The sequence below is a fragment of the Pinus tabuliformis genome, chromosome 8 (genome assembly GCF_031772625.1).
Source record: "Pinus tabuliformis cultivar Carrire ecotype Pingquan chromosome 8, CPIR1, whole genome shotgun sequence".
Lineage (NCBI taxonomy): Eukaryota > Viridiplantae > Streptophyta > Pinopsida > Pinales > Pinaceae > Pinus > Pinus tabuliformis.
The window spans coordinates 1,973,103,595-1,973,115,852 of record NC_142294.1 but is presented as its reverse complement, the minus strand read 5'-3'; the positions used below and the strand labels follow the sequence as shown (position 1 = coordinate 1,973,115,852).

General features: G+C 39.2%; 1 pseudogene across 1 annotated transcript in view; it reads right to left on the bottom strand.

The window, feature by feature from the left end:
* The window catches only part of LOC149244354 (putative F-box protein At5g39460), a 263,392-nt pseudogene that overhangs the window by 210,553 nt on the left and 40,581 nt on the right, over positions 1-12,258 (bottom strand). Inside the window, exons 5-6 of the transcript XR_016246051.1 lie at positions 9,081-9,138; positions 8,828-8,901 (exon numbers count right to left, since the gene is read on the bottom strand). The product of XR_016246051.1 is annotated as a putative F-box protein At5g39460 (transcript). The remainder of the gene's footprint in view (positions 1-8,827; positions 8,902-9,080; positions 9,139-12,258) is intronic.

The window sequence follows — 12,258 nt, the reverse complement described above, 5'->3', positions numbered from 1 at the left end:
CAAGCGAGATCTAATATTAGCTGTTGATTAGGGACTTAATCTCAGCTGTTGATTTGTCAACGAGAAAAGTATAAGAGGAGGCTTGAGGGTCACTTGGAGAACACACCAATAGATCAAGATTTCAACTTTCTGGAGCTAGGTTTGCTGAGAAAGTTGAGAGAGTGATCTAGAGTTGCAGCTGAGTGGCAGTGAATACAGAAGCAAAGAGGCAGAAATAGTGTTGGGAGGATCAGCGCAGCAGCCGAGAAAGTTGACGCAGAGGGTAGAAGCCGGAACTACCGGGAACAACCAAAACTGTCGGGAACAGTCGGAACTGTCGGGAAAGCCGACGTAGAGGGCAGAAGTCGGAACTGCCGGAACAGCCAGGAAAGCTAACGCAGAGGGCAGAAGCCGGAACTGTCGGGAACAGCCGGAACTGTCGGGAACTGGTGGAACTGTCAAGAAAGCTGACGCAAAGGGCAAAAGCTGGAACTGTCGGGAACAACCAAGAACTGTCGGGAACAGTCTGAACTGTCGGGAACTGCTGGAACTTCCAGGAAAGCTGACATAGAGGGGGTTGACGCTAGGGTTTTTCGTGGGGCAAATTGGAGCTGAGGAGTTGTCGGAGTGTTTATCCGGGGTTTCACCCTGAGCATCTGTCTCCGAAGGAGAGGTACTACTGCCGAGATTTTTCTTTGTTGGGTGAGCCAGATTTGGCACCCAGATTGTATTCTATAAAAGCTTAATAAATCAAACCCTCAAATAGCTACACCGGTTTTCCCGCATTGGGTTTTTCTGGGGACTTTAGTCCAAACATAACGATGTCATTTGTGTGTTTGCTTATGTTTCCTTCAGTGGATGATCTGTAATGTGTTGAGCATGTACTTGTGTTTATTTTCAATATTTACATGGTGTTGACAGGGCGAGTTTTCGCTATGTCAACAAGGGGAACTAACCCAATTGCAGACCCCAATTAGATCTACTTACGTTTGGAATGGCTAGTTCCGACGGGTTTTAAAGGATCCCGTAAACAGTTATATGTGTTGAAATATTGCTTCTTGGAGGAAGACTTCAATTAAATCAAAAAAGAGAAACAGCTAACCTATAAGTATCAAATCCTATTTACGCTAATTCTAACTACTTGTGCTAGTCCTAACTATTCTAATCTATCCTACAGGAGCATAACAAAAGGAAGTTAAACATCATATATAAATTCCAAGTCCTAATGAATCAATTACTGGTTCACAGATGAACAAGGCTATATTAAATCTTAATTGCAATCTAATTACTTATACAGGAATATGCATTACTTTCCATACAAATAAAACTTGCAACTGATGTTTAACAAGGTCTTGAATCAGCAATCGCTCATGAATTAACCATGGTAACAAATCCAATTTGAATAACCAAGACCAGTCAGAAACTGTTTGCTATCAATATGCACAAAACAAATCACATTTATATTTATCCCAGCAACAACATCCTGATTCTAAACACATGAAAGAAGAGGAAAATGAATCTGAAAAAAGCTCTTTCTCGACCAAACAGTCTTCTTTATTCACAATAAATCAAAAGTTGTTCTGCCCAAAAAAAAGCCCCACCTCTCATCTCTAGAGGTAATACTTATACAGCTAGAAATGACTCTCGGTCTTCCCTTAACTTTTCACCTCCCCCTTATTCTTTTCAATATACAAATCAAAATATACAGACGTAGAATAGTCGGTGTAACTGCTGACACATAGAAGGCATATCTGCTGCAATGCTTCCTTTTCTGGGGAAATGAATGGATGTTGATTAAAAGAGAATGACTGTGTGTCATCCCTTCGCACCTGTATTGAGCGGACGTTATTCCCTATCATTTCCTGAAGGAAACTGAAGACACCGCGCTCATCATTCCACATTTGGCATGATTGAAGGTTTGTTTGGAGGTAATAACATCTTGATGTATCAGCGCTGTGCTTCCTCTTGACATGGAGTGTGCCTCCATTATGCACTATGGCGGTTCATATCCCTTTCTGCAGAATATGCCTTTGCAATATTGACACCGGTGGTGCAGAGGTGTCATCTTGATATAATTCGCCTTTATCTGCTACCAGGTCCACTCGAACTCGCCTGCAGAAATAATTCATATGAGAAATATGACAAACATGCTCACAAACAAACCTTGCATTCAGCCACAATTTCTATTTAATCTTACAACGCAGAGCAACTATGATTATCAAACCACCGAACCTGTTATGACATGTATTTTCGTTGCCCATAATATTCATTTTTACTCAAGGATTGCTTTAACAATGCTTCAAAAGCGGACCATTCACTTTACGGGATTTTCCCTTGAAAACCCGGACCAGAGCCTTTTATCGCAATACACAGGAAAACACGGGAAAACCCGCGGCCGAGCCATAAGGCCGGACTTCAAATAATATATACCCAGGCGTATAATTATCGTCAGGTCCGTTAATCGCATAGCGCCTTATGTTTAAGCTTTGGGCTCTGCCGATTGCGACTTGCGATTGGCCAGACCCGAAATATATATGTGCCGCGGTTCATAATCCCCTCGAGTCTGCCATATAAGACTTTCCTTTGAAAACCCAAACCGGAACACTTTATCGAAAACACAGGGAAAACACAGGAAAACCCGCGGCTGGGCCATAAGGCCGGACTTGAAATATTATGCACCCGGGCATATAATTATCATCAGGTCCAATCATCACCCCTTCGCATAGTGCATAAGCCCCGGGCTCCGCCGATTGCGACGTGCGATTAGGGGAAACAGACCCGAAAATATATATATTGTGGTTAATACTGTCGGCGGGTCCGTCGTATCGCATCGCAATGTTTCAATGGCGAGTGAATGGACCTTGGGTTTCATTGAAGCGCGATCGCAATATGCAATGGGCTCCGGACCCGAAATATATATATTGCGGTTAATGATCCCGGCGAGTCTGGTAGATCGTGGTGCACCTTATATACAAGCCTTGGACCCCGCCAATTGCGATATACGATGGGGCTCCGGACTCGAAATAAATATGTGTTATGGTTAACAATGTCGTCGGGTCTGGTGTATAATGGTGCGCAATGTTGATTGCGATAAGCGGAAAGGGCAAGTTATGCATGCTTTGCAAAGCGAAAAGAGTTATAATGGGAAAAAAGATGCGATGGAAGGTTTTGAGGGGTAAAGAGTGGGGGTGATTATATGCGTGGGCATAGGGCACCATGAACGTTTATGAGGATTTGAAAGAGTCCCGATGAAGGATAGGAATGAAGGGCTAGACTGGGTTGTGAGTGAATCATGCAGCAGAGATTTATTAAAGGGGGGTCTTGACCATTAAGAATTGAAAATTTGACTCGGTAAAGAGTTAAAATCTCGGAGATAAAAAACAGGTCATTCGAAGGAGTGAAAGATCAAACTTCTAGGGGACCCATTCAAATTTGCTATTAGAGCACATTTTAATAGGGTGGTGGTTGTGGCCACAACAAATGGTGAAGCACTGGGCAAACCAGTTATCTCTGTCTCCAAATAAACCTTGGATCAATAGAACATCAGGGTGTTAAAATAAACTTGAAATGCAAACTGTACAAATGGATAGGCATGGGTTCCACTTCAACATTAATTTTTTCAGGCGGGATAAAGACAAATAGCTTCTTCTTACTGATAGGGTTTTGACAGGCATTCTCCAATGGTAGTATTATTGGATTTATTGACCCTCTTTTACCTGTTTTCTACTTTCAAAAATCCTTTCAGGGCTATCACTGGTCTGTCAATACCTGTTTAGGTGTGTACCTCAGCTCTTTATCGCTCATCAAACTTGATGTAGATATGTTTATCTGCACTTTATGTAAGAATTTCAGTGCTTTGTTTTCGTATGATTGAATGGGGCGCAGTCATGGATCATGCCATATTTTTAAACCACTTAAGCAAGGTTGGGCTTGCTGTGTCAACCGGTACTCTAAGCCCAGCAACAGTCCCTACCCTAACCAGCTTCCCAAACAACCTGTCCTTCCAGATTGGCACAAGGACTTGACATTTCATTTTCTTTTAAATAAGTCCTTCCAGTTTCAGGCACAAGGACTAAAGCACAATTGGATTTGCCACATGGTATATGACAGTGAGCTTAGCCCATGAAAGGAGGTTTACTTGTAGATGACAGGTACTGGAAACTTAGTGCGGTAGAAGGGTCCTGTTGACCACTACGTGTCAACTTCCCAGCAGTACACCCCCTTTTCTTCGCAAAAAAGGGATAGCGCTTGATCGACATGTCTGTGCCATTCGACAGTCATCGACAGCTTGATCAATTTATGTTGTAAACCCAGTCTGCATATTTAATTGTAAATAATCTTAGCAGAGTTGAGTCATGTATGTAAATTGCCTAGGTGGACCTAATTTTCTAGTGATAATCTACGTTCCGGAAGATTTTTTGTCTCACCGATCTATGATCAGCAGAGTTTTCCTTCAGCCTAACCCCAAAGCCGGAATGGATTTTGTCATTAGAATCTTAGGAGAATCCTAGTGTGTTAATCTGCTAGATTATAGTTGTGTCGCAGAACTGGGTGGTTTATGAAGGTCTACGTCAAATGGGTTCTCCCCCTTGAGATGTAAAGTTGTAAAAATCATGATGTAAAGTGTCTTGAGGGTTAGAAAATGTTTTAATCCCCTCATAGGTCCTAAGTCCTAAGTCCTAGGTCCTAGGTGATTTTTCCAAAGGCTAAGTTCGAGGATCCATTTAAAAATAAATTGAAAAAATTGAAAAATTGAAAAAATTGAAAAATTGAAAAAAAAAATTAAAAAAATAAAAGGTGTTGTGCATTTGTGGAAAATCTTACATCGCTTGGGTTTTTTGCTTATAAATGATTGTTAATCATGGAATTATAAATTTCATATTCCTGCAGCTTTCGATAAACAATCGTTTAATCATTAACTCCATAAGGCATTGGTCTATTAACTTAATAAAATCATTTTAGTGTTGGTTGTCCTTCATGTCTCCCAACCCAACTGATTCACAGTTGGTCATCCATTTTCCTATAGGGTCTACCCCCCTTAGCCGCGGGAGACAGGCTTAAACGGAGAGATCGGGGATCAGGTGATAGCCCCCGATCTGAGCGTTGTCGTAACAATCTGTGCGACAACATTTTTTGGCGCCATTGCCGGGGACAGAGTTTTTCTGTCCCTGGCGTTTCAACGACATTCATATTCTCATTTCTCATCATTCTTTCTCATCTCGCGTTTGAGTTGGCAGATTCAACATTTTTTGGTATCATTTGGATCTCTTTCATCACCTTATCTTTCGTCATATCAGCGACTTCTCTTCGATTTGTTTCTTGTTTGGGTGGCGACTCCATTTTCTTATTTTTCCCAGACAAGAAGCCTCCCTCATATCTACTTGTTGGTTGCTTTTTGGATCTTAGAATTAGATTCATTGTTCAAGTGGCGACTCCACTTCTTTCATGTCTTAATTTTCTTGAGCAGAAATCTCTTTCTATCATCCATTTCATCCCTTATTATTCATCATGGATTATTCATTTAAACCATGTCATTTTACTGATAATCTCCATGATTTTCCGAAAGAGGCCATTTCTAAATTATTTAAGTTCTCAGGTGGTGATTCGGTCGCTGTTAGATAGCATTTAAACAGGTTTACTTGTGTAATGATCATATATTGTAGACTTCCTCAATATAATCATGAAGATGTCAAGATGCGTCTATTTGTCCATTCTTTAAAGGGTGATGCTTTGAACTGGTTTAATAGTTGTCCTGAAGATTCCTTCATTTCTTTGCAAGACAGTGTCGATGCTTTTAAAGATAGATATGGTGATCCAGATAGCTCGCCTTGTGCCCCTAAAATTGTGCAACAAAATGAAAGTAATCTTGTAAAAGGTCCAGCTGTCCAAGACAATTCTTCATATCAGAATGTGCCATCCACTTGTACCATTGCAGATCATAGTAGTGTTGACAATGAAAAGGAAGATCATAAGCAAATTATACAAGATCTATTGCTACTGGTAAGAAATATGGAGATAAATCAAACTAATTACGCCAATGATGTGAGAACTTTATGCACTCACCTGGAAAAGCGTAATAGGGAGATGGAGATCATGCAAAATCGACATAGTAAGGAAATTGAAGCCATGAAGATTAATCATGACACAGAAACTAGTTTTATGTGAAGCAAGATGTCAGGCTTAGAGGATTGTTTGACAACCATGCAAGCAAATCATAAGAAAAAGATAAACTCTATGCAGCATTGCTTGATGACCATGGAAGAAGACCATGCCACGGAAATCAGTGCTATAAGGGTTGAACACTCTAGTCAGATAGACGCCATTAAAATACAGTTTCAGAATTTCAACAACAATCGGAAGATGAAGGAAACCAGGAAGAATCAATAGATCAAGAGCCTTCTCATCCGCTGCAACAAGCTCCATCTTACTATGAGGAGGTCATTGGTTCGATTGGAAGGTGGTTAATTGAAGGTGATCCAGATAGAATTAAAAATGATAAAGATCAGATGCAGGATAAAGAAAGACATGTCACGCATATCTTACATACTTCATCTGATAACTTTGAAGCAGAAAGTTCCATGTCATCAGTGATGCAGCCTGCCAGGAAGAAAAAGTGCAAAAGAAAGAGAATGAGAAGAAGATTTGATGCATCAGACGGCCGCGAGCAGCTTGATTTTCGGATAGGAAAAAGTCCTACCATATGTAGAATTGGACATGGCACATCCGACAAGCAGCCGACAGATTTGCCTGAAAGCAGGCAAATGCTCAGTATACACTATGTTGAACACATCTGATGCCATGGGGCATCCCCTATATTTCTAACCTTACTCCTTGTTTTTTCAGCATTTTCATTTATGTTTTAGGATTAAGATTTACTTTTCATGTTACTAGATAGTTAATAAATGAAGAGCTTATATTTTTCCTGTGCTTAACGTTATATGATGATTTTTTGGATGGACGCTACTTATGTTTTGTTGTGTGTTGCATGGGTGCAGATTCTGGATTCTCACATTCCTACAGTGCAGCAACGTGTCCCCAAGTGGAGCCAGATGTTGACCACTACGTGTCAACTTCCCAGCAGTACACCCCCTTTTCTTCGCAAAAAAGGGATAGCGCTTGATCGACATGTCCGTGCCATTCGACAGTCATCGACAGCTTGATCAATTTATGTTGTAAACCCAGTCTGCATATTTAATTGTAAATAATCTTAGCAGAGTTGAGTCATGTATGTAAATTGCCTAGGTGGACCTAATTTTCTAGTGATAATCTACGTTCCGGAAGGTTTTTTGTCTCACCGATCTATGATCGGCAGAGTTTTCCTTCAGCCTAACCCCAAAGCCGGAATGGATTTTGTCATTAGAATCTTAGGAGAATCCTAGTGTGTTAATCTACTAGATTATAGTTGTGTTGCAGAACTGTGTGGTTTATGAAGGTCTATGTCAAATGGGTTCTCCCCCTTGAGATGTAAAGTTGTAAAAGTCATGATGTAAAGTGTCTTGAGGGTTAGAAAATGTTTTTAATCCCCTCATAGGTCCTAAGTCCTAAGTCCTAGGTGATTTTTCCAAAGGCTAAGTTCGAGGATCCATTTAAAAATAAATTGAAAATTTTGAAAAATTGAAAAATTTAAAAAATAATAAAATAATAAAATAATAAAATAAAAAATAAAATAAAATAATAAAATAAAGTAAAACTAAAAAAATAATAAAATAATAATATTTTGAGTAAATAAATGCAGAATTTCAATTTTTTAATGCATTAAAAATTCGACGGATGAGATTAAGAGATATCTTGATCCTCATCGACGGTCGAGATCATTTTGACATGGATCACTCGAACTAGCTGTTGGGAATTTTTCCTTTAAATAGGGTGCTAGGGGTCATTTGAGATGACATTCGATCTGAGAGTCTGGTGCTAAAGAAAGCTCTCTTGTAGTCATTTTTGTGCAATAAAGAAGACTTTGGGGTTAAAAATCTTGCTGGTGTTACTCTTCTGAAAATGCTGTAAGATTGTTTTATTTTTTTCTGCATAATTTTATTTTCAGCCATTGATGATAGCTTAATGAAGATTGATCTAGGCACAGGTATCTTGTCTGATCTTTGGGGTTTGAATGATAGTTTAGATTCTGAAATATAGTGGCAGGTATCTCCATTTGATCGGGGTTTCACTATTGTTTTCTCCTTCTATGTTAATGGTTGATTTTAAGCTGTGCAGGGAATCCTTTTTTCAGATTACCGGGCGTTAGGGGAAGTTCTCGGCTGAACCAGCCAACTCCCAGGTTGTGTTTTCTGAAAGAGCCCAGCCAGTTCTTAATCCCGGGCTTATCATTCGAGCCCGGGCTTATCTGGCTGCTAAAGAGCCTTAGATCTGTAAATATTGTAAATTCATAGATGGTTTGTAGGGTTTTATTTTTAATCCTTGCATATATTTTCTGGGTTTTTGGTTTTCCATGGGCAGGTTGCAGGTCTGGGAAGAAATCTAGTTTTTGCAGGGTCTCTGTTTTGGTTGTCCAAGGGTTTTAAATCTTGTTACTTTCAGATCTGGAAATCTTTTGAGAGGGTTTCATCTCCAGAAAACAAGTGGTTGCCTCCTGCAAACACCAGATCAAAGCAGTATTTTATCCGTGCATTTTTTCTCTCCGCAGCTCCTCATTTGCTGCAAACTCCTGTATGCTGCCAAAGTCTGCAAAATTACTCACTGCTCGCTCTCCATTTCATTCCGCAGCCTCACGTCCCACGCAAAATTGCTTATTCAAAAAACTTCAGTTATCACCGTTACTTGCTGCCACTTCCTTTTCTTTTTGACGGCTCTCCTCCACGCTAAACCCACAAACCCCTGCGTCCTCCATTACCATAAACTTTCTGCTAGTCCGCACCATAAGCTCCATACCCGCATCAAACTCCACGTGATTTCCATTCCGCCGTCCTGCTCAGCAATTTTTTTTTTTATTTCGATTCTGGAACAGGGTTAAAGCAGTTTATCTGGATCGGATTCCTTCAAATCGATTCTGGAGCAGGGCCACCTGCAAATCGATTCCTTCTGGGCGTCACCTGTACACAAAACAGTTAAAAAAAAAAAATCAATAGCACAGGCCACCTGCAAACCTGCGTGGGCCTCCTCTTTCACGCTGCTGCCGCCGCCAAAGCTTCCGTGGGCCTGCATCTGTTCAAACGCAGAAATCATTCAGACAATACGACATGGGTAACGATTCAAGCTTTCTGAGCACCGGTTAAAATTTTTTAGACCCGCGCTGCTGCACCGTGGCCACCATCTAGTTGCTGGAAGCTGCAAGCCTGCTAACGTTCACTATCCCGCCGTCACCTGCAAAGGCTGTAAGAAATCACGATTTATTATTTTACCGGCCAGTTGATACGTCTTGGAGAGCTGTTACAGTCGTTTTGGGTTCAGCGTAACACGATTTGAGAATTTTCGATTAGATTATAGTTTAGCGTAAGTCTTTTTTTTGTTTGGGCTCTATAAAAAATTAAAATCCGATTTTCATTTTTTGATATGATTAGGAACTAAGCGTAGGTCCCTTTTTCAATTTGTTTTGGTTTTATAAAAATTAAAATAAAAATTCGATTTGCTTTAGGATTTTTAGATTTTGATTTTTTAAGTTTTTTTTTTTTTTTTTTTTTTTTTTTTAAATTCTTATTTTTTGATTTCGATTTAAGTTTTTTTAGGATTCAGATTCTATAAGTTTTTCCTTTTCATATATATGTGATAAAGTGTTAGCGTTAGTTCATTTCTTTTTTTTATTTTGATCTTAAATTTAGTATAGATAATTTTAGTTAGCGTATGTTTTCCTTTTTATGAACTATGTAAATATATAAAAATAAATAAATAAATTCGACTTTCGGAGTTAGACTTTTTATTTATTTAGTTTTGCTTAAGTTCTAGTTTTATTTTTTTTAAGATATTTTTAGGTTTGTTTTATTCATAAAAAAATAAAAAACATTAAAAAATCATAAAAAAGGTTATCTTTCAGATTCTAGATTAGACCTTAGTTTGAAATTTAGATTAGAATTTAGTTTAAATTTAATTATTTTGTTTTATTTTTTATTTTTAGCTTAGAATTTTTACTTTTAAAAAATAACAATAATAATAATAATAATAAAATTGAAAAATCATTTTGTTGTCTTTTTGTGATATTTTTCTATAGCTAAGTGCATTTAATGTTTATTTATAAGTTGGCTATGTGAAAGTGGTGGCGACCAGCATTTAAATTTTATGATCTTTTAAAGCATTTAATTTTTCTTGAAGTTTAATCGCTGGATCATCGTTAAGGCGTTGTGCATTTGTGGAAAATCTTACATCGCTTGGGTTTTTTGCTTATAAATGATTGTTAATCATGGAACTATAAAGTTCATATTCCTGCAGCGTTCGATAAACAATCGTTTAATCATTAACTCCATAAGGCACTGGTCTATTAACTTAATAAAATCATTTTAGTGCTGGTTGTCCTTCGTGTCTCCCAACCCAACTGATTCACAGTTGGTCATCCATTTTCCTATAGGGTCTACCCCCCTTAGCCGCAGGAGACAGGCTTAAACGAAGAGATCGGGGATCGGGTGATAGCCCCCGGTCTGAGCTTTGTCGTAACAATCTGTGCGACAACAGGACCAATGGAGAATAACTGCAAACCTTACAGGCAAGTATAGGCTAGGTCTGAGTGGGATTTTAAAATGCAACGTTCTGCCATGCCAGTCCAGCGATGATTGACATTTTTTCGTTTTACAAGATGCCCCTACATGCTCCAGGTATCTAGGTCATCAACAGATCCTACCTAGTTCCCAACAGATGCTAATGAGTGGCTTCGGTTTGAATTCCACTGCTGATTTTCTAGTTCTCATGGGCTCATTGAAAGTTTGTTTGATTTGCAAGGTAACGATGAATCTAGGATCAGCAAACTCATCAACAAGTTAATGAGGGAGGCAAAAGCTGAAGGTGGCGAATGAGGGCAACCTGAAGAGAGTTTATAAAAGTGAAAACGAGAGTGGAGGACCGAAATCTGTTGGCTGAAAAGGACTGAAATTAAAAACAGAGGGAAAATAAACTCTGCGGAAATAACAAGAACGGAAGGGACGGAAATATAACTAAGCTAACAGAAAAAATAAAAATGAATCCTAACCTACTCAGGAGGTAACCACCATGTGGTGGTTACTAGAAGTATCTCTTAAGATGTTGGCCATTAACAGGGAGTTTTTCAGTTTCTCCCTGTAAAGTTTTCAATTTGTAAGTTCCCTGACCAATTTTTTCCTCAACTTGGAACGGGCCCAGCCATAAGTGTTGGAATTTCGCGTGCTTACCCTTTGGGGTGACCCTATCAGCCTAGAGGGCATTTGTTAGAGCGTTGTGCCAATTCCTCTGGTTGTCGGCGACAGATGTATGGATTACGTAGATGAGGTTTTTATTTGAGGACTCTGCAACTCCATTTCCCTAGGGGTAATAGCTTGATGCATATCTTATGCAAATTGATTTATCGATAGCAAATTCGATCAACTTTAGTGATGAAAAATAAGAAGCATTATCAAACATGAGAGCGTTAGGGATGCCAAACCTGTTGACAATAAATTTCTCAATGAAAGATATTACCTCGTCTTTACTCTCATTCATAAGCCTGTCATGCTCTTTTTCATCAATGAGTGCATTTTTGAATGTCTTCTCGCAATGTAGGAACTCAAGGATCTGCTCGTCACCTTCGAATGCCTGCCAATTTGAGATGTTATCAGGTATGAATGGTCTAAAAATCAATTCAACATAATATTTATTCTTGTTTAATCTAAGATCAGGCAAAAGTTTTGCAGCCATACCAGTCATCAGATCGGCATCTTGGTTTTGCCATCGAGGTATGTGTATGATATTAAAAGAATCAAAACTGTCAATTAAGCTCCATACCTCATGTTGGTATCTTACCAGGTGTGGTGAATTGCAATGTATCATTTTCCTTACCTGGTCCACAATTATCTGTGAGTCACCAAAAGCTTTAAGATTTCTCACCTTCATATCAATGGCTTTTTTCAAGCCCTGTAGCAAGCCTTTGTATTCTGCCGTGTTGTTGGTGCACGCGAACTCCAACCGGCTAGCCATCAAATGTTGGTCCCCTTGCGGGTTAATGAGAATGCTCCCAGCACCTGCACCTTCTAGGCAGTTAGAGCCATCAAAATAGAGTGTCCAAAACATAGAATCTGATGTTATATCAAATGAACTACCTTCTACAAAATTGGCCCTATCATCTACCATATTACAGGGTAGCTCATCAGTCGGACTACAGGGGAGAGC